The 20,382-nt window shown below is 40.6% G+C and overlaps 1 protein-coding gene across 2 annotated transcripts in view; it reads left to right on the top strand.

Annotated features, from left to right (window-relative positions):
* LOC105937949 (carbonic anhydrase-related protein 10) overlaps positions 1-20,382 on the top strand; it is a 249,376-nt gene that overhangs the window by 8,531 nt on the left and 220,463 nt on the right. The gene's annotated exons all lie outside the window — the stretch shown is intronic.

The raw sequence follows: 20,382 nt of genomic DNA, 5'->3' as shown, positions 1-20,382 counted from the left end.
GTAGTTTTAAAGGGTTTAATAAGCAAAAATCTGTGAACTGTGGTGTAAGTTTGAATTTACCCCCACTGAGTAGGTACTTTTCATGTCTGTCGACTATGCACATCAGGAGACAGAAATATTTACCCATAATTCTACTCACAATTGCTGACACTCAACCAGATTAGATGGAGAACATTTGTGAACTCCAATTTTCAAGTCGCAGACTCACAAATACATTCAGGTGTTGACTTTGGCTGGGCTATTCAGATGGAAGTTGTTCTGGCTTTCTTGCACCCATAGGCATTGTCAGACCTGGGCTTCCTGAGCTTCAGTACCGGATATTTTTTTTTAAAATAAATCTAGATATCACTAAAAAGACACTGAAAAATAAATTTCGATGACAAAGAAGCATTAAGCGCACAAAATGAAATCAGAGTACTGCACATTTATTTAAGAGCAAGCTGACTTGTTTCTAATATATTCACTATAATCATGTGTGGTTCACAACTAATTTGAGCACAAGCAGCACTGTGACTGTGCAGCTAAGGACATGGACAGAGGCAGACTGGCAAATTGCCTGATCCAAAACGGCTGGTCAGTTTAAGGCAGTGCTCTCAAACTCAAACTCTGAGGCGTGTCCTTTGCCCTACAGAACATTAGAACATCCTATCTTTATATAATACATAGGTAGCAAACGCTGATGGATTAAACCCCCTTATTAGAATATTTTACCTGAAGTTCTAACTTGTGGGTGTAATTGAAAATTAACTGTTTCAGTCCAAGGAAACAACTAATTTTTATTTTGAATGAATTAAAAGAACTATTTACAAATACAGATTACCCGGGCAGACAATTTTGGCATAAATAAATTGTGTGACTGTGTTCTGTCTGGCTGTGTAGGATTGCTTTCTTAATGCCAAAGAGGGCCCAACAGGTTTACTTTCACAAGTGGAGCATTACTGCTTTCGCTACAGTCCTCCGCCTGATATAGTATATGCAAAAAAACTTGTTTGGATATTATTTTGGGATTATTTCAAGTTCAATTGACACAGACACGGAAAGGTCAAACATAAAGAAAGGAAGAGAAAAAGATGAGGCAAAACGTTAAAAAGGAAAAGGGTAACAACAATGCAGCAGAGGAAAACAAGAGATCAATATAACATCCTCAGAGTCTGCCTCTACACCTGCAGAAAGAGATATAAAAACAACAGCAAAGGCAACCAAGAAAAACCCCCAATAACAAACATCCAATGGCTTTGATAACATCACTGAAACATTACATCACTGAAAAATACGCAGTATTGTTTAAAGGTGCATTGCGCAAGTATTGAAAGTTTTGAAGTTAAATATTATTGATTTTCTTTCCCATATATGCCATTACAATTGTCTGACATGTAACATGAGTTATCTTCTATTTACTGCAGTTGCCTCTATAGGCCCCATTAGTCAGTCTATGAGAGCGAGATTCGGGCTGAATCCTCTGGTCAAGTGCGTATGTGTGACCTTCAGTGTGACGAAAATGGAAAAATTGGACTCAGATCGGTGAAGGAACAAAACCAGTATCCGGTCAGTTTCAAGCAATGCAGGGAGCTCCTTTCTGCCCTGGGAATGAAAAGGGCCAGCAGTTGGCTCTCTTTTTGCTAAAAAGATAAGATGCTGTGACAGAGATCTTTAACTGCTGACAAAATTTGTATCTGCTGCGTCGAGAGCGCACATTCAGCAGAAATAGCGAATCCAGTCAACTCCACCCCAATTCCAACCACTTGCTTGATAAGTCTTGACAACAATCCATGGCGTTAATGCACTGGGTCGCTCGTTATTGGTGACTTGAGGGAGCCGTGATTCCCTTTCCCCTTCAGTCTGACAGACAGCTGCTGCTGCCTCGTTCTGGCTGCCAACTTTTACCTGCCTGCAGTCATAGCCTCGTCCTGGCTGCAAAGACGGCAGACAGCGGTCTCACAGACAGTGGTGTCTGAGACTAACTGCAGAAGAGTAAAGGCTATCATGGCTGCCTCACGTAACTGGAGAACAAATGTTGATTTCACGGTGAAGTCGGCAATAAAACAGAAAAAAGACGAGAAGTTGATTTTTTTTAAAACGAACAAATCGGTAGAGCAGAGGTCTGAAAAGTCGCTGGTAACAACACTGCTGTGTGAGAGAGTGTCAGCCTCCTCAGAAAATGACAGGAGGGATGTGTGTCTGTCTTTTCCTTCTCGCAACTGTAATCTGAGGAAGTTGTCTGTCAGAGACCCGAGCGAACCAGTGCATGAATGCATGGACTGTTTATCAAGAGTGATCCGAACCTTTGAGATCTCTGAGCAGACTAGACCCGGCCAGTTCCATCCGTTATTGACCAACTAAAAGGGTAGCTATGTTTTTCCCCTAAAAAAAAAAGACTATGGATGAAACATTTCCATTCAAAATAAAATATTAGTACTATATAATATTATATTACAAAATATATTTCTAACTTTCTTACCTTGGAAGACTTTATGCCACTAAAAAACAAACAAACAAAATAAAAATCTGTGAAGTTCTAATGGTTGCTTTTTTTTCTCTTCTCCCATACGCATGGTGTTATTTCAAAGTCAGCAAAAATCCTGGAACTTGCACAGTGCACCTTTAATACAAGATGTATTTAATGACAACCAAAGATAATTATAGGGTGTGATAGTCTTTATAATATATGGCACCTTCAAAACATGCCCGCTGACTCAAACTTAACTGATAATCTGGAATGTTCAATTCAAGTTGGTGATCCTAACTTTTTAAGTACAGTGAAAGATCGGCTGCATCTTGCAACAAACACTGAAGGACCTAAGCTTCTTACAGAAGTCCAGTGTGCTCTGTCCCTTCTTGGAGACACTATACTAAATGGAATGCAGCCCTGCTTTGGCTCAAGAAGCAGGGCTTCGTGAGATGGAAATCTTTAGCCAAACTAATAATATTTTTTTAATTCTTTCCTTAAACAAAGACTAAGACAATATTATGCGTCCTTCTCGCTAGAAAATTCACATAAGCAGTAGCCATGTTCTTTATTCACTGGGGGAAACTTGATAGTCATGTGACCTGGCTGCAAGCTAATGTAAATGAAGAAGTCAGAAAAACAAACAAAAACAAACGTAGGACTGTATTGGAATGTATTGGAGAGCCAAATTGTGACAATGCAACATGTATCCCTGTGTACCAACATGGCTATTACACATCTTTAAGTGAGAAGGAGTGGCAGGTGTTGTAGCACCAGCAGTTGAGGTGTTTATAGATACAGCCGCAGCTCAGGTGCTGTAGCAGCAATGGTTCAATTGTTGTAACAGCAGTTGCTCATAGCTACAGATTTTGGAAGCGTTTTCTTTCATTTTCAGTCGTTATGTGACAAGTTACAAGTCAATTCCAGCAGTTTTTCATCACCTTAAACTCTTCTTTTCACACATGTTTTATCATTCAGAATATTCACATGGCCTTGAAATGACAGTGGTAGTGGTATGGGTCAATTATATATTTTGTGTTCATTCATGAAATGTGTAACTGAAATGAAATGAGGATAACATGTGTTATGCAGTTCTCCACAGGATTCCCTGTTAGGAGCTGGATCACTTATTGGATCTGTTGTTCTCAGGGTTGGGCTCTTGCTTGTTACAGTCCTTTCTCATGGTTGAGTGCCTTAACTGAATAAGATGGCATTTTAAGAGCCGAGAGCCTGACAGATTTGGATTGTTGGCCATCTGAGAGACTCAGAGAAGCCCAAATTCTGGTTACCCAGGGCAGCCATTAATTACAGATACTTGGCTTGTTTATCAGGACCCATAAAATACCAAGGGGCACTGTGCCCACTCTTGAGGGGGAAAATACACCAGGATGGCTGTCATACAGTGTGGTTATTTTATATAAAAAAAAAAACAGTTCTTACCATTAACATACATCAAATTAATCACTTTAAAGTGCAATGGTGAATTCAGACATAGTGGTGTCTGGAGTGACACTACTACCGGTGTGTCTGAAGCAGAACAGAAGCAATAAGGCTCACTGATTTTTGTGTCATAGAGCAGAGGTCAGCAGCCAGATGCCTCTAATCTGCTTGAGGGGTGCTAAATATGGCCTGTATTTTAGCACATTTTGCTGCTCTCCTGCTACAAACTTAATAGAAAGAGCTGTCAAGTCTCACGCAACACATGGCAATCTTCACAAAGACAAATAAAGTCCAGATGGGATGCAAGTGATCCGTTCACTGCACTGTCCGTTCAGAGACCAGCCTAATCCCTGCCTTCTGCAGAGCTGCGGCCCCTTTTCACCGTTTCTGTTGCCGACACAGCGCATGCTGGAATGTCGCCCACCCCACCCGCCTCTGACAGCTTTGCGTGGACCGACCCGACACTTTCTGCAGGTTGTAAAAGGTTCCAAATAAAATCAAGGAGAGTAGTTAGTCATATCACTTTGATGAATTTTAACAATGCATATATATATATATGTATATATATATATATATATATATATATATATATATATATATATATATATATATATATTACAAACTCCAAGAATGAATTCAAAAGTAGTGTAAAGAGCACTTTTATTTTAATGTTCTGCTGCCATATGAACAAAAGTGTTGTAACATTTGTAGCACTTATCAGTAACACATATTTAGTGTAAAGCTCAACTTAAACATGTAAAACAAAAAATAGCAATAATAATAAATTAAAGCTTATTGCCACTGACAGGGAATTCTCTTTATGGGGAAAAAATCTACCAAAAACAGGCAATTTCTGAGGTAACAGCAGGGAGCAGCATTACCATTTATGGTAATTTTATGTTCAATACCAAAGTTTAACTTGGCAGTGGTTACAACTAACTTGATTCTGTCATATTCGATGCTGGAAGAACTTTAAACTGAAATGCTTGCTAACTCGATATGCTTGCGTTGCTTGCGTTTATTTGACGTTGACACGCGGTTTTTTGTTGTTGCTTTCTCGCGTGCATATAGTGAATGGCTGGGGAAAAACAGGCAAAAATACATGGATACTTTGAAACGAGAAGCGACTTCACCGACGGCGTCTAAGCAGACCCCCCCGCTCCGCTCCGCACAAAACTTGTTCCGTTCGCCAACTCACTGCCTCGCCTAAGCAAATTCCTGCGGGAAACACCGCCTTCCCCATGTCGGCTTTGTTTTTTTTCGCCCAGCACCTTTCTTCCTCTGAATCCGAGGTTTGGCTGACAGCGAGGTTATTGGCACATCATCGCCACCTACTGTTCTGATTCAAACCCCTACATGGCAGCAACAGACCTTCACAAAATAAAAGCATGTGAGCAACATGCGTTAATGCGCGTTAAAGAAAATATCGCCGTTAATAGTCTAATGAGTTAATGCGAAATTAACGCGTTAACTTGCCCAGCCCTAATATATATATATATATATATATATATATATATATATATATATATATATATACTGAACTGAACTGTGGGACTGCAGTTCGACATCTCTGCTTTTCCAACCTAGACACGGCGATTTAAATCCTGTCCAATCACAGTGCAGTAGTCAGACAGTCTGTTAGAAAAAAGTTCTGCCCTGATGTTGTGCTGAGACAAAGCAGGGAGACCCTCAAAGACAGGACAGAGGGATCAAAATGACATCATTCGCTGCCCGAGCGAGACAAATTGTCTCAGCTCTCTTGGAGTATGTAGCGGCCTTTAGTCACACACAGTCAGGTGGTAAAATGATAGATGGTTCCAGACAGAGAGGAGCAAGTGTAAAAGTGCATCTGAACTGTGCGCATCATCTGTACTAACTGAACTGTGTGCATCACATTTTTTTGTGTTAATGTATGTGTGCTACAATGAAAGGCTGTCGAAACAAAAAGACAAGCGCAAGTATTATACACCTTGCCGTTGGCAGAACACGCCAGCCACACTGAGACCCCTTGGTAAATTATGCCACAATATCCTGATAATAAACGGCATGGAAAGAAGAAGAGGCAGCTTGTTGTAGCAAAGCCATACAGCCTGTCTTCTCGGGTCTACAACTCCAGTTGAAAAGAGTGGACTACCTTTTCCCCACTTGTTTGAAGCAGATCTTTCAGGTCTGGAGTTGGCCATCCTTTCACTAATACCTCTTGTTTCAGCTTTACACTTTGCCACAGCACTTAGTTTGCTCTGATGAATTGTCTTTTTTTAGCCCTGGATTCTGGTCACTATCTTCTTCTGGTTCTGTTAGCTCTAACAGCTGCCTTCGATACAGTGGACCATCAGATTCTCCTTTCGCATCTATAATCCTGGGCATTCAGGAAGTTGCTTTAGATTGTATCTAATGGGGAGAAGTTCTTGTGTTTGTTTCGGAGCCTCTGAGTGCCATATAACACCTCTGTCATGAGGGATGCCTCAAGGCTTTATTCTCGCCTTGAAACAAGATCAGATCTCAGTCCGATTTTGATGCCACAAAAAGGAAATAGTTTCTTTGCAAACAAACTACTTGAATGCATCACACAATTAAGAATCAAGTCACGGATGTCAATACATTTCTTACACCTGAACAATGAAAGATTGAGGTGGTGTTGTTTGGGCCCAGTGATGTCTCTAACATCAGTGTTGACCTATGAGCTTTAAGTCAGTATCTGACACATCCTGCTACAGACCTGAGTGTAAGACTGGACACTGATCTTAACTTTTATATTCAGAATAAATTTGTGGTCAGGTCCAGCTTTTTTGAACTGCAACAGCTGACCAAAGTAAATCCATTCCTGTCAAGGCACCATTTTGAGATTTAACTTTAGTTTAGGTTACTGAAATCCAGTTTGCGCTTAGCTCACCAAAACCTTAGTGGCTCGACTACAGCCGGTTCAAAATGCTGCTGCTTGCCTTTTAACTGGTACCAAAAAATGAGAGCACATCATTACTTTCAGATGGTTTTTAAAATAATTTTTGTCGGTTTTAAATATCTTCATTACCTGGCCCCCTAAGTATCTGTCAGACCTGCTTGAGCTGCAGGCTCCCTCTCACTAGCTCAGCTCACCAGATCTTTTATTAGCTGTTCCGAAAACAAAACAAGTGTGAAGAGGTGACCGCACTTTCTCTGTCATCGCAGCAAAACTCTGGAACAAATTACTTTTAAATTTCAGGCAGGCCCACTCAGTTTCTGTTTTGAAATCGTCTCTTAAAATATATTTTCTTCTCTTTGGCTTTCAACCCAGTTTGTGATTTTTGCTTTTCAGGTTTGTTTTTGTGCATCTACTCTTTATTTTACTTTGTATTGTGTTTGTTGCTTTCACTGTTTTTACTTTGTTATGTTTTTAAATACTAATTTATTAGGGTGTGGAAAGCACTTTGACCAACTGCATTTTATCTTAAAGCGTTATATAAATTAACTTGAATTGTGCTGAGTTGACTGAAAGTACAGTTTAGAAAAATCCATTAGTTTTGAGACATAATCTTCAATTTTATCAGAACAAATTTAAATGGGTGTACGTTTAGACTTGTCGGTGCAACACCTGCACCCTGCATATAGGAAGTTGATGCAGCGACATTAATCTGTTACCCCTCATTCCTCTAGGGCTCAGCACTGCCCCCCATCAGTGGTACTTTGTGCCTTTTCACTGAACATCTATGGCTGATTACGAAGACTAAATATGTCACACACATTCATTAAATATATGACAGACTGTGGAATGTCAACATGTGTTGTATGTGTAATCAAACAAGTATGTTATGTTGGTATAAAGAGAGACAACACTGGGCATGCACCAAGCACCTCCGTCAGTCGGTGTGTGCAACATAGTGCCATCAGAGAGAAGGCACAGCTCCTCACTGACTCACCTCATCCTTTTTCCATGTATTTGAACAGGCAGCGGTTTTGATCATAAAAAGGTTAAAATTATAATAAAGACAAATTTATAAAACAGTCAAGTGGACAGACTGATTTTAATCATTGTTGGAATTTAAGTAACAACTTCTTAGTATTTTACTTGTCATTATCATAGGTAAGGCAGTGCCTCACCTGTCTTCACTGACCACTGATCTCTTGTTGGACACCTGAGCCACAAGGACCAACCAGTTCTCATGGTTTTGGAGGAGTTTTAAAATCTAGATGTCTGTCTAAGCATACTTATGTTTCCTGTGAGCAGTAATGTCACGACTTGATACCCGTCAACTAAAACACTAAGCCAAGAGGTTTTCAGGCGGTACATTGCTGGACATCTGAAAAGATACGTTGCTTCTCTGAAGCAAGTTTAAGGTGGTTTTGGTATCTACTAAAAATGTAAATGCTTTTCTAGGCAGGTGTTTGAGACATGGACAAGTAGGAGAAGGCCTCAGGGCACACCCAGGACTTGCTTATATCTCTGGGCTGCCTCAGGAAGGCATTTGGATCGCCACAGATCAGCATAAGGGGAGGAGAAAGGTGTGGGGATCTCTGCAGTAGAATTGTCTCCTTGATTCTGTCTTAGAAAGGTGTTAGAAGATGGATGCTGATAACTTTTACATAAAGCTTGGTCAACAATCCAGCAAAGTTCTTATATCTAAAACTATTTATTCTAATTGTTCCCATGGATTGCTGTCACATCAAATCAAATTGGTGTGCGTCTTAGTGTGTGTCCAACCTTTCATGCAGAAGTATGGTTGGCATGTAGAAATGCTTCATTCCGTGATGACATAACTTAGCGAGTGTTTGATTACCACTGTTGACATCAACATGAACCTAGGTAGCCCCAGTGCCCTCTCAAGGGAGAGCACATCACATGAGGTCCCTGAGGTCTTTCCTCATTGAGCTCACAGGAACGAACCTGTGAATGTTTTTGGATTATCATTAAGAGTGTCAACAAATTGATAAAACCCAAATATGCTCTGCTTGTCTGTTGTTTGGAATGAATACGTGTAAGGTATTTTTGGTAGGTGATTGACCTGGTCATGTAAAAATGCAGGCCAAAATTATTTTTGGAAAGATCCCTCCCTCTTGTTGATTTTCATCAGAACTCTTGCTGCAGCATTTTGGATCAGCTGAAGACTTTGAACTGCATTTTGTGGACTTCCTGATAGTAAAGAATTACAATAGTCCAGCATTGAAGTAACAAATGCATGGACTAGTTTTTCAGCATCACCCCTGGACAGAATGTTTCTAATTTTGGCGATATTCCTGAGGTGACAAAAGGAAACTCTGGAAACCTGCTTAATATGGAAATTAAATGACATGTCTTGGTCAAAAATAACAGCAAATCTTTTCCAATCATTGTACGTATGTAGTGTATCATGGCCTGATTTGTGTAACTGTTGTCTCGTACATGCAGCATCTACTCTTCCCTTCCTGGTACTTCACAATGTTTTTCCAGCAACATGTATTTCCTTTCCTTTCTATAGTGTAAAGTGCAACAGAGAGTGCTGGTAATCGTTAGCAGAGGTTGTAATTGATTTATTTAAAATTCATTGCTTTGTGTTTTTGTATGTTTCCTCTATTCATGTTGATGTCAGCCACTCGCTGTCATCCTCTGTTATTTTTCTTCCTTTCTCCGTCGTTCTCTGCAGGGGCGTCAGGTTCCTTTTTAGGTGTACGGTTCTTATGTATTTTTGATCACATCTGTGTCTGGTTGTCTCCCTGTCTTCTTTCATCTCCTTCCTCTACTTGGCTTTATTCTCTCTCATCTCTTCTGCCCTTTCACTTCCTGCTTCTCCATCCTTCTTCCTTTTCCCTAATATTTATTGCTTGTCTACGTTTTCTATTTCCAATATCTCACCATCTATTATCCTCCAGTCTCTCCTAATTTTTCCCTTGCCCCTTAATTCATCAATTTACCTTTTTTAGGCTTTCTTCTCCCTGCTTTTGCCTTCAGATGTCTATGTCAGTCAGCTGAATTTACTTTCCCGAGAGGATAGCCTGAAGTCTCAGAGGAAATCAGGACTCTGGGCTGTGGTCGGTCATGCTTGACAAGGTGGATTCTCAAATCAGCAATTAGTTGACTTTAAGTTGGATGTTAGAAGTTTAATTTAATGAATCAAATACATTTTTTATGAACATGTTGTGCAACAGCACGTTTCGTTTGATTTTGAATAACTATTGAAAGTACCAAAGGCAATTATGACCAAATTGTCAATTTTTATTAAAATTACCAAGTCAGGCCACTACCTACCATTCTGCATATCAGTAAATGAATGTGTGGCATTCATACAATCCGTTAGCGAGACTGTGTGAATGTGGCTACAGTGGAAAGTGATTCGAGTGGTCAGTATGACTAGAATTTTGCTGTATGGATTCAGTCCAGTTATTATTTATTCAGTTAATTTTTACTAGACATTCAAAAAAGTATTACGTAAAATGAAAAGCTGAAAAAAACTTGATCTTGATATTACAGAAGCAAACTATATCATGTTTATAATTGCTATGCGGATATATTTTATACAGGTTAGTGTAATGAGACGATTGGAAAACACAGATAAAATGGAGAAAGCTCACATTACTTTACTATCAGTGTTTAAACCACCTACTGAAATAATGTTTGTCACAATACAAATTCTCAGTTTTCTGGATCATGGCAACCAGGCCAGCTGACAGCTTTGCTAGGGCCCGGGACAACGCGGTCTTTTTGCCCCCCCCTCCCCCCTCTACACCTGCCGCCACCACACACACACGCACACACACGCACGCACACACACGCACGCACGCACGCACCAAATAAAGTCAACTTAACTGTATACTTCATGCCCTGGAAATCTGTATTTTATACTGGATATTTTCAACCCATCTATTGAATTTAGTGCACTAGTTGATCTTTTCTTCATAAGAGAACAGAAAGCACAGTAGCCAAAATATGGCCTTTTTTGGGATAAATAAAGGATTAGCTAATGTTATTTTATCTTAAATAACAGTTTTTAATAGGATATATGTGCTGGGTTCTTTCTAGGTCTTAATTACATTTTCTGTGTGGGCTCCAGTAACATATGATAGATAATATCTACTTTGAAAGTTAACATGAACTGCTGCTGAAGATGACCACTCTTATCTACCTGGATGTTCTCTGGAGGACTGAAACGCCTCAGTCAGAGACGTCAGTCTGTGGGTCTGTCGGGGCAATGAGAGAAGTTTCGCCTCCTCTCTCCGTTTGTCACTCGACGTTTTCTTGCTCATGGTTTTTCACGTGCTTAGATACACTTGTTGTGTTTCCACTGAATTTAACCGTCTTTTTACAAAACATACAGCTTGATTTAATTTACGGTATTAAAATAGAGCCAAAGTCTGAGCAGTGCAGCGCGGTTGTTTGTGAGAGACACCAGAGAGCTGAGTGGGCAGGTCAGGCTGAGCCTGCGTGCTGATTGGCTGGTGCTGCTGAGCCAAGTACGACAGGGGAGGGGGAGCAGCAACGTGCCGTGACACAGACGCGGAGACTTTGGATGAAGCTGCTGCAAGCTGACCGACACTCTGACCATTTTAATGGTCAGTCAGGGTGTCAGTTTTGGGCCCCCCCCCTCTGTCCTGGGCCCGGGACAACTGACCCGTTTGTCTCCCCCTGTGGGCAACCATAAACAGATCAGGGGGATTCCAGCCACAGACATTACATACGTAAAGGCCTCATTACGTGCTGGAGCTCATCCTGCAGCGCCTCCATCTTGGCTAGCATAGGAGCTGACAGGAATAAACACAGAGGGAGTGCCTTTGCTCGTATTCTCTGCAGCTGACAGTTGCAATAACCAGTGATAACTACTGAAAGTAAATCACACAGTGCAGATCACCATTTTGAAATTGACTCCAAAGATGAGTTTTTACTTGTTGAGAACAATGCAGAAACCCAACAGATGGACCATAATTTATTTATTTATTTTTTATCGCTGTATTTCACAAATTAGGCTGTATTACGTTGCCAAGTACCAACACATGCAAGAAGCTGTGCAAAACAGTTATTTTTCAAGGGTCTTAAGCTCCAGCCCTATTTACAAGCAGGGTACTGTAAGACACTGGAATGACCTGGAAATTTGAAAGAATACTTTTCCAGGCATTTGTTGGTGTGTAGAGAAGGGTCAGGATTGTACATGTGTGTGAGAGAGAGAGAGAGAGAGAGAGAGAGAGAGAGAGAGAGAGAGAGAGAGAGTGTGTGAAATAAATTTAAATTAACAAACCAACTTGTTTCTTTATTAAAGTATAAAATGTATTAATTTATACATTTATTAATTTGTAATAACATACGTCTCTTTGTTTAAGAGCATAAAACACAGTATTTCAGCATGAAAGCACATACTTATTTACATTTTTAATAATATACCATACCACATGTCTGTCTGTTAAATAGCATAAAACAAAGTATTTCTTTATGAAATTACATATTAGTACATCAATATGCCATATGTCTGTCTGTTAAAGACCATACATCTAAGAAATACGTTGTTTAAACAATGTATTTAATTGTTAAAACATGTTTTTTTTATGTATGACAGCATCCTGTATTATAACCACATCTCTGCCATTTATAACAAACCAAACCGTTTGAAAATTGGGTAGAAATTCAAGGCGTTATGATCTATTTTAGTTGGGCGAACAGCTTCCTCAGTACAAATAAATGCACTCGGGGCATGTGAGAGACCCATCCAAGATGGTGGCCGCGCTGATACGTCAGCTCCAATAGGCAATGCCAGTCCATGGGGCGTCCACCTATATAATGATTCCAGCCCTGACTCTTTCTTCCAGGGAGCTGTCATGAAACTGGATTGATGCTTTGCATTCTAGGATTCAGAGTTTTGTCAGTCTCTTTTGCTCTCTGTGTGCAGTTCATTCCTTTGTTTCTCCCATTACATGGTCCTACAAAAGGTTGATGAAGATACACTAAAAGCAAAGTCAATTAAAAGATAGATAAGGACACTAAAACAAAATCAGTTTTGCTGCTTTTGTGTTGGAAGATTCTATCAAATCTGTTTTTATAAATGACAGTTGGAATAAAAACTCTCACAGTAATGAACCTTCATATATGAAATGTGATTAAAGCTCAGGATCTCTCTTCATGTTGTCTTGAGCTGTTATACTTGGCCTTAAAAAGGGATTGTTTGTCTTGCATTGTCATATACAGTATGTGTACAGGGCAGTCAAATATCCATATTATCTAAGCTTCTGACTTTTGCTTTGGTGTTACATTTATAAAAAAAAAATCCAATTTATTTTCATCATCATTATATATTTTTTTAAACAAAGCATAAAATCAATGCATTTGCAAAGAATTCTTTACATGTGTTGCCATCGGCGCCTGTATTATGGCCTGTATGATTACCTAATGGAATTGAAATGCATGGTAAATTTTATATGCTGCCAGACAAATACCTCAAAGCATCTTTCTTTCAATTTCTCCCATCTTTAACTTCTTCAAGAAACAAGACATGTTTTCTTGGCCATCAGGGTTTGAAACCAACTGCCCAGAGAGGCGCTGCAAAATTGGACTGCTTTTGGCTTCAGCCTGCAGGATCTGGATTCTGTATTCCTTTCAAACGTTGAGTTTCTCTCTGGTCTTGGCAGTGTGCACCAGACTGAATAAACAGTCATGTTGCTATTCTCCAACAGCCAAGCTGTCTGCCCAACATTATTAATGGTAGCAGAGTGTGGGTAGCCCTTTTGAAGTACCGAACTCTTGGAGAGATACGGCAAAAGCTAGTTTATATTTAACCCAGACATGCTGGAAATGGGAGCAATATATGGATTGTTAAATAGTAATTAATAATTTCTTAAGATAGCAATGGGCAAATTAACTAGCATGCTGTTTTTGATGTGCCAGATCCACAGCCCCTATTTTCCTTATTCTGCTTTAAATATTTCTTCCAAAGTTTTTTTGTCTACATGCTGGTTTAATGTTTTTGATGAGAAGCAAATAAAGCTAAATGGGATGTAGAGGACACATGGATCATGTTAAGTAACACATTTTTCGGGTTTGCATGCTCTCTCTAAGATGAAGATTTTGTTGTTGTGTGCCTACTGGGCCATAAGACTGAAGAGCTGAAGACGGAGGAAGAAGAAGGTGTCAGGAACGTGTTTAAGAGGAGGAGGAAGAAGAAAAGCAGAAACTCAGGGGAGCTGCTCTTTTCTCCTGATACATCTCCACTTTTGCTGGAAGTTTGTGCTTCTTTGTCTGTGTCCCCTCCAGGTTGTAAAATGGGAAATTGGGGAAGAAGGGGTAAAATAAGGGAACACTCAGGGTGTTCAGGCCTGAGTGTTCAAAATCAACTGTCAGAAAGTGATTATAATTAATAATGACAAAAGGAAAAACAATGACACGAATCTCACAATTATTGGGTTTAATTAAACGTTTAAGGAGATTTAAGGTGTTTATGTCCTCTTTTTGTGGCCTTAACTATGAGCACAGACTGCTGCACTGCAAAAAAGGGCTGTCTAAAATCTAGATGAAAACCTAAATCTGCTGGGAAAGATATTCAAAACAAGTGAAAATTTCTGTCCATGAAGGAAGATTATTTCACTTGACAGAATTTCTTGATTTAATATTATAGTGTAAAGTTGAAAATGTAATATACCAGCCTGGCTTCCCTTCCCAACATTATATACATCTTTTTTTGTCCAACTTTAATATCACATATTCACTCTGTTTATTTTACCAGATAAAAATATATTTTATTTAAATATACATATATAAATACATAACCAGTCCTCCTCCCAGAGGCAAATTCTCATACTCAAAGATGAGATCAAGATCCAAAAATAAAGACAGAGGAACCCAGGAGTGTTCCTGTCTGGTATCCATGGCCAGAGCGGGGTGCATCCACGATGAGGGGGACGATCTAAGCAGGGTGACAATCAGTGACCTGGATGGGTGGAAGGGCACAATGGACTAAAGACAACTTTCTTTAATTGAGAAACATGGAAGGTAGGGTATGGACTGAGGTGAGGTGGGAGTTTGAATTGAATGGTGGATGGACTGAAGACAGAGAGTCAAAGATGAAAAGACTTAGGAACACGTGGGATAGCTTTCTGTTAAAAGTTTATATTATCTACATAAGCTAAAGAGAGATTTTTGAGTGGGATCCCATGAAGTCTGAACATCTGTACCTGTACTCACAAAGAATTCCAAGTCTAAGTAGCTCTTAGTGATATAATTTTAGAAAAAAATCTTCGAATTTGCCAAATTCGAAGATTTTTCATAGAATTTTACCTTGGTGAGATAAGTTATTCACTAAGCCCTCGGGCCTTCAGAGAGGTCCATAAGTGAAAAAATTTTAAGAGTCGTGAAGAGGACTAAGAGTGTCTGAAGCAGCGGAGATTGTGGAAACAGAGAGAGCTGATTGGCTGAGCAACCACCTAAACAGCGAAGGAAATGAGCACAGAAACTTCTTTAAAGGGTAACTCACCCCCAAATAAATTTTGTTTTGCTAATAAACTGTTATTGTTCTCTTATAGTGCTACCTACACATCCTGGTAATTATTAAATCCTGCTTCTGTCATGGTGCGGTTTTGGCCTGGCTGTTTCCCCTGTTATTTTCCAGCACCTCCTCCTCTCACACAGCTCAGCCACCACTCCCTCAGCAATCAGTCTCAGCTGTCAAGCACCAATCAGTCAGTACTCACTCCACCTGCCAGCCTCTCTACAAAAGCCTCCCTCAGTCTTCTCTTCCCCGCCGCATCGTCATCAGTCACCACTCAAACCTCATCTACTGATAGAGATTTTCCCACGTCTGTCAGTCTAAGCTCCTCTGTCCTGCTAGTCTAAGTTTTCCTCGACTGCAGCCACGCCTTCTTTGGACTCTCTCCCTGCTGCTCTTCTGGTCCTTCTGCAGCCCCCTGCGTCTAAAGAACTCTCTCTGCTGCACCTCTGGTTCCACAGCAGCTCCTGCATCTTAAAGAACTCTCTCTGCTGCGCTGCTGGATCTACTGCAGCCCCTGCGTTATAAGGACTCACTCTCTGCTGCTCTCCTGGTTTTACTGCAGCCCTTGTGTCCAAAGAGCTTTCTTAGCCGTGCTGCTGGTCTCCTGCTACCCCAGCGCTCCTAGTCACTTCTCAGCTGAGCAGCTGGTTCTCGGCGCAGCACCCGCAGCTCTCCAGCTCTCTCCGGTCCTCCAGCTCCTGCTTCCATCTACATCCTCCTGCTCCAGTCTGGTACAGCCTCTCTGGTCTCCTTCTTCCACAACTCATCCTTCATTTAATAAACTCTCAGACATAAGCTCCGTGTGTGTGGTGTGTGTTCAGTTCATCTCGACAAATCATGACAGCTTCTGTGTCTAAAACAGTCAGTGTGGCACCATCCTAGGGTCTTGCATTGAATTTTGAATGAATATTGCTATTGGTTCAAAAGTTTTTGTCACGTCATCTGGAGAAACTGATGTGTAACAGCTCTGTTGCTGTAGGGTATAAAAGCAGCTCTGTCTTGTGCCTCCGTAGTGAGTTGGTGTTTGAATGGTGAGTTTTGCTGACCGATCGAATTTTCAGGTTAGTGATTTATTGGCTTAGCATTCAGTTAGTTTATTTAGCATTTATTTAGCTTTACTAGTAGCCCAGACCACGCCTGACCCCCACATCCCACCCGCATGATTTCCTGGTTCACCGGGTGGCGCCTCCTCTTGACACATTTTTACAAGTATGAGATTGGACTGAGGTACAGGAGCGAGTTACACTTTAACAATCAGACAATTGTTATAAGATAAGAAACTTTATCATCTTGCGCCCTCCAGATTGCAAAGTCTTCCATTCCACTGTGTTTGGCCATTTTTGTAGCATTCTGGGGGACAGCATAATGAACCACCAATGACTTACCCACTTGTAGCTTCTGGCATCCTTCAGCTTCAACTACAAAATTGCTCTGAGAAATAAAAGTAGTGGATTCACAAGACTGGTTAGCTGAAAATCCATGATGAAGTTTAGCAGTTCCTTAACAAATATTGGGACATAATAGTCAGAAAAACATAATAGAAAACATAGAAAAATGAATGGCTTGTAAAATATGTCCTAAAAATAATATACCGATATCTATGCATCTCCTGGACAGACTAAACCCAAATGTTCTGCACTCCTAGAGACTAGACACAACAAAATGTATTTAACAGGTAAAAAAGTGGCTTTTGCATGATTGGTCACCTTTAATGTCAGTGGATGAAACTTCAAAGAACCTTCAGTCTCTGCAAGGCCTGTATCATCTGCCATGCCTAATCAGTCCATTTCCTAACCACAGTCTAAGAGGTCTTCAGTTTTTGCCTGGAAGTGGGGATGAGATGAAGCACACAGTGATCAGAGAGTCCTAAAACTACCTGGGGTACTGAGTGGTCTGCATCTTTGTTACAGTGGTCCTGTGTGTGTGTGTGTGTGTGTGTGTGTGTGTGTGTGTGTGTGTGTGTGTGTGTGTGTGTGTGTGTGTGTGTGTGTCTGGTGATATTTGATATGCTATCTGTGTTTTGGAATTTCATTTGAAAGGTTTATGCTGTTAACTTCCCCAAGAACAATATTTAGAGAGTTTTTTTTTCTTCTCCGTGTTTTCAGTTCAACAAGTTGTGGTTTTTTAGCCTCTGCTGTATAGGCTTGTGGTAAGATGTAAACACCGGCCAGAACAAACGAGAAGAGCTCCCTTGGAGGATAGAAGGTTTACAGTCTACAAAAAAATCACTCCAGGTGAGGACTACATGTCTTCTGTATCACATTGACATCAGCACACCAACCTTGGTGTAAATGTAGATCCCTCTTCTCTTTTACCCAGAGAGCTCAGCAATGTGGTCCGCTTGAAACAGCTCAAAGTGGCAATTTAGTGCATATATTTGATTGAGTCTGTAAGTACAACTTGGACGCCTTTTGGATTAAATCCAATTCTTGGTTTTACAAGTTACATTTAGTAGAATATTTAGTCTTTTGCTATCATTAAAAGAACAAAATCAGCACATTCATGTCAATAATGGGTTAACATGTGTCTTACTAATATGAGTTTCCCAGACACCATTGGAGATAAAGGAACTGAAAAATGAGGAGCTTTTACAGACGGCAGCATCTCCTACGTGTTTGTGTATGAAGGGGTTTTATTTCCGCATCTGTGCTTTGAGTATGTCATATCACAGCTAAGGGTTGCTTTTTTTGGAGTGTGCTGTAAGTAGGACACCAAGTTAGTGATCAGAAGGGCCTCTGCCTTTCTCCCTCGCTACATCTTTTTCTCACTTGCAAACAAACACACACACACCCACCCCCACACAGAGAACACACACACACACACAGTTTTCTTATTCCTGCCTTTCCTCTTCTCATTCTATCTTCATAAAACCTCTGACTCAAAGCCTCTCATATTCTCATTCTCTCATGCACGCATTGCACGGCCACAAGAGAGGAAAAAAAGTGTAAGAAATGAAGTGCAGTAGCAAGATCAAGAGGAAAGAGGAGGAGGAGGAGGAGGAAACTACATTCCTCCCACGCAGTGGAGGAGATATGAGCAATTTTAGATGGGACTAAAGGACAGAAGAACAGTGAGGCTGGAGGAAGACAGAAGAATAAACGACAAACGAGAGTGTGGAATCAGGGGAAGGGAATAGGGAATGAAGTTATGATACTCTGTCTTAATAATCTCATTGCACTTGCACATAGTGCCTGATGGCTGTCTGCGGTATTTTTTTTTCAATTAGATAGCAAAGTAATGACATTAGAGCTGGTTCTGGCAGTGATTATGAGATGGCTGCAATTTGTTCCTATTTAGCCGGACCGCCCTGGGCTGCTGCAATGGACAAGAATTAGCTCTGTAGGACAATGTGGCCGCCATATGCACATAATCTTACAATTTTACCGTAAGGTAAAACAGAAGGTGAAAAGTGTCTTATTGCCAGTATACTTTCTAATGTTACTGTCATAAGGTGTAGGTGTATATAAAAGATCCCCACTGCCAATTATAAATGGTCTGCAACCAAGCAGTGACTTTTAATCCTGGAAAGAGTTGTACTCTCTCATCTTTTACGCACATTCATAATGCAGCAGTATGCAATGCTTTTTTTCACCCACACCAGTAAACACGTCAGGCACAGTGTGAAATCAGAGTTCAACATGTGAGGCTACTGTGGCTTTCTTTGGTTAATTCTGGAAGCATCTACTATGGCACCAAAGACACGTTCTGTCCTGGCAGAACCTCTTTGCTGGACAAGCATGCTCTTGGAGAACAGCAAAATGTTTTAAGCATCATGTCTAAAATCTCAACTGAATATCAGTGAACCTCCTGAGGTTCACTGATACTCACTTTGACAATAAAACCTCATAGCTTCCCGCTTAATAAAAAGGCCGATTAAAACTTGAATTACAGTATACAAGCTTATTGTTTACCATCTGTTTTATTCCAATGACTCACTAAAGTTTTCACACCCCTTGAACATTTTGTAACATTAGAACCCAAAACCCTAGAGTCTTTTTGTAGGATTTATGTGATAGACCCACACAATCAATGTGTGATTGGTATTCAGTCCCCTGAGTCTTAGTAGAGCCACCTTTCACTGCATTTACTGCTGCAAGTCCTTTAGGGAATGTCCCAAACAGCTTTGAACGACTAGATTTTGTGCCAGTCTTCTTTCTGAAATTGCTCACCTGAGACAGATTGGAACAGCAATTTTCAGGTCTTGCCACAAACTCTCAATGGGATTTAAATCTGGACTTTGGCTGGGCCATTCTAACAGATGAATGCGTTTTGATCAAGACCATTCCATTGTAGAAGGTGAACCTCCAACAAGTCGTCCACTGCCTCTAACAGGTTTTCCTCCAGGGTTGTCCTACATCCATATTCACAGCTTCCCCATCCCCATAGCATGATGCTGCCACCACCAGGTTTCTCCGTGGAGGTGGTATATTTGGTGATAAATGGTGTTGTTCTCTGCCACATACAGCATTCTGTTTAAAATAAAAAAGAGCATGGGATATAAAGAATATTCTGAATTTGCACTAACTTTTATTATGATTTGAACATTCATATATAATTGAAACACAACATGGACAAAGTATAATTAAAAAATTCTGTAAACTTATTTTCTTCTTCTCTGCCTTTGAAGAAGCAGTTAGCTGTCATGGTTTAGGTTTTGTCTGGCTTCTTTCTTGTTGTTTTCTGAGTTCACTCAGCTCTCCCTCGCTCAGCAATTAGTCACACCTGTCTGGACACTAATTAGTCTTTATTGCCGTCACCTGTCAGGCTCCCTTTATAAACTCACCTCAGTTGTTTTCTCGTCTCTGGCTCGTAGTGTTCGTTTCCTCACCATCATGCCTGTCTGCTCCTGTTTCCCTGCCTTGGTTCCTGGATCGTCAAGTTTGGGTTTTGTTTGGCTGCGCTGCTGGTGTCTGTTCCTCCGTCTTGGTCCCTGGTTCTGTTCCTGGTTCTGCAGCAGCCCAGCTCCCCTCTGTTTCATGGACTTCTGTTCCTCTGTGTCATGGACTCTGTACCTGCCAGCCAGCTCCTGCATCCTTCACCTCCGTCTGGTAACAGACTCTGGTTCTTCATGTTACCACCATC

The sequence above is a fragment of the Fundulus heteroclitus genome, chromosome 16, assembly GCF_011125445.2.
Source record: "Fundulus heteroclitus isolate FHET01 chromosome 16, MU-UCD_Fhet_4.1, whole genome shotgun sequence".
Taxonomy (NCBI): domain Eukaryota; kingdom Metazoa; phylum Chordata; class Actinopteri; order Cyprinodontiformes; family Fundulidae; genus Fundulus; species Fundulus heteroclitus.
Note: the sequence above shows the minus strand (reverse complement) of the source record. Positions and strands in the feature narration are given on the sequence as shown.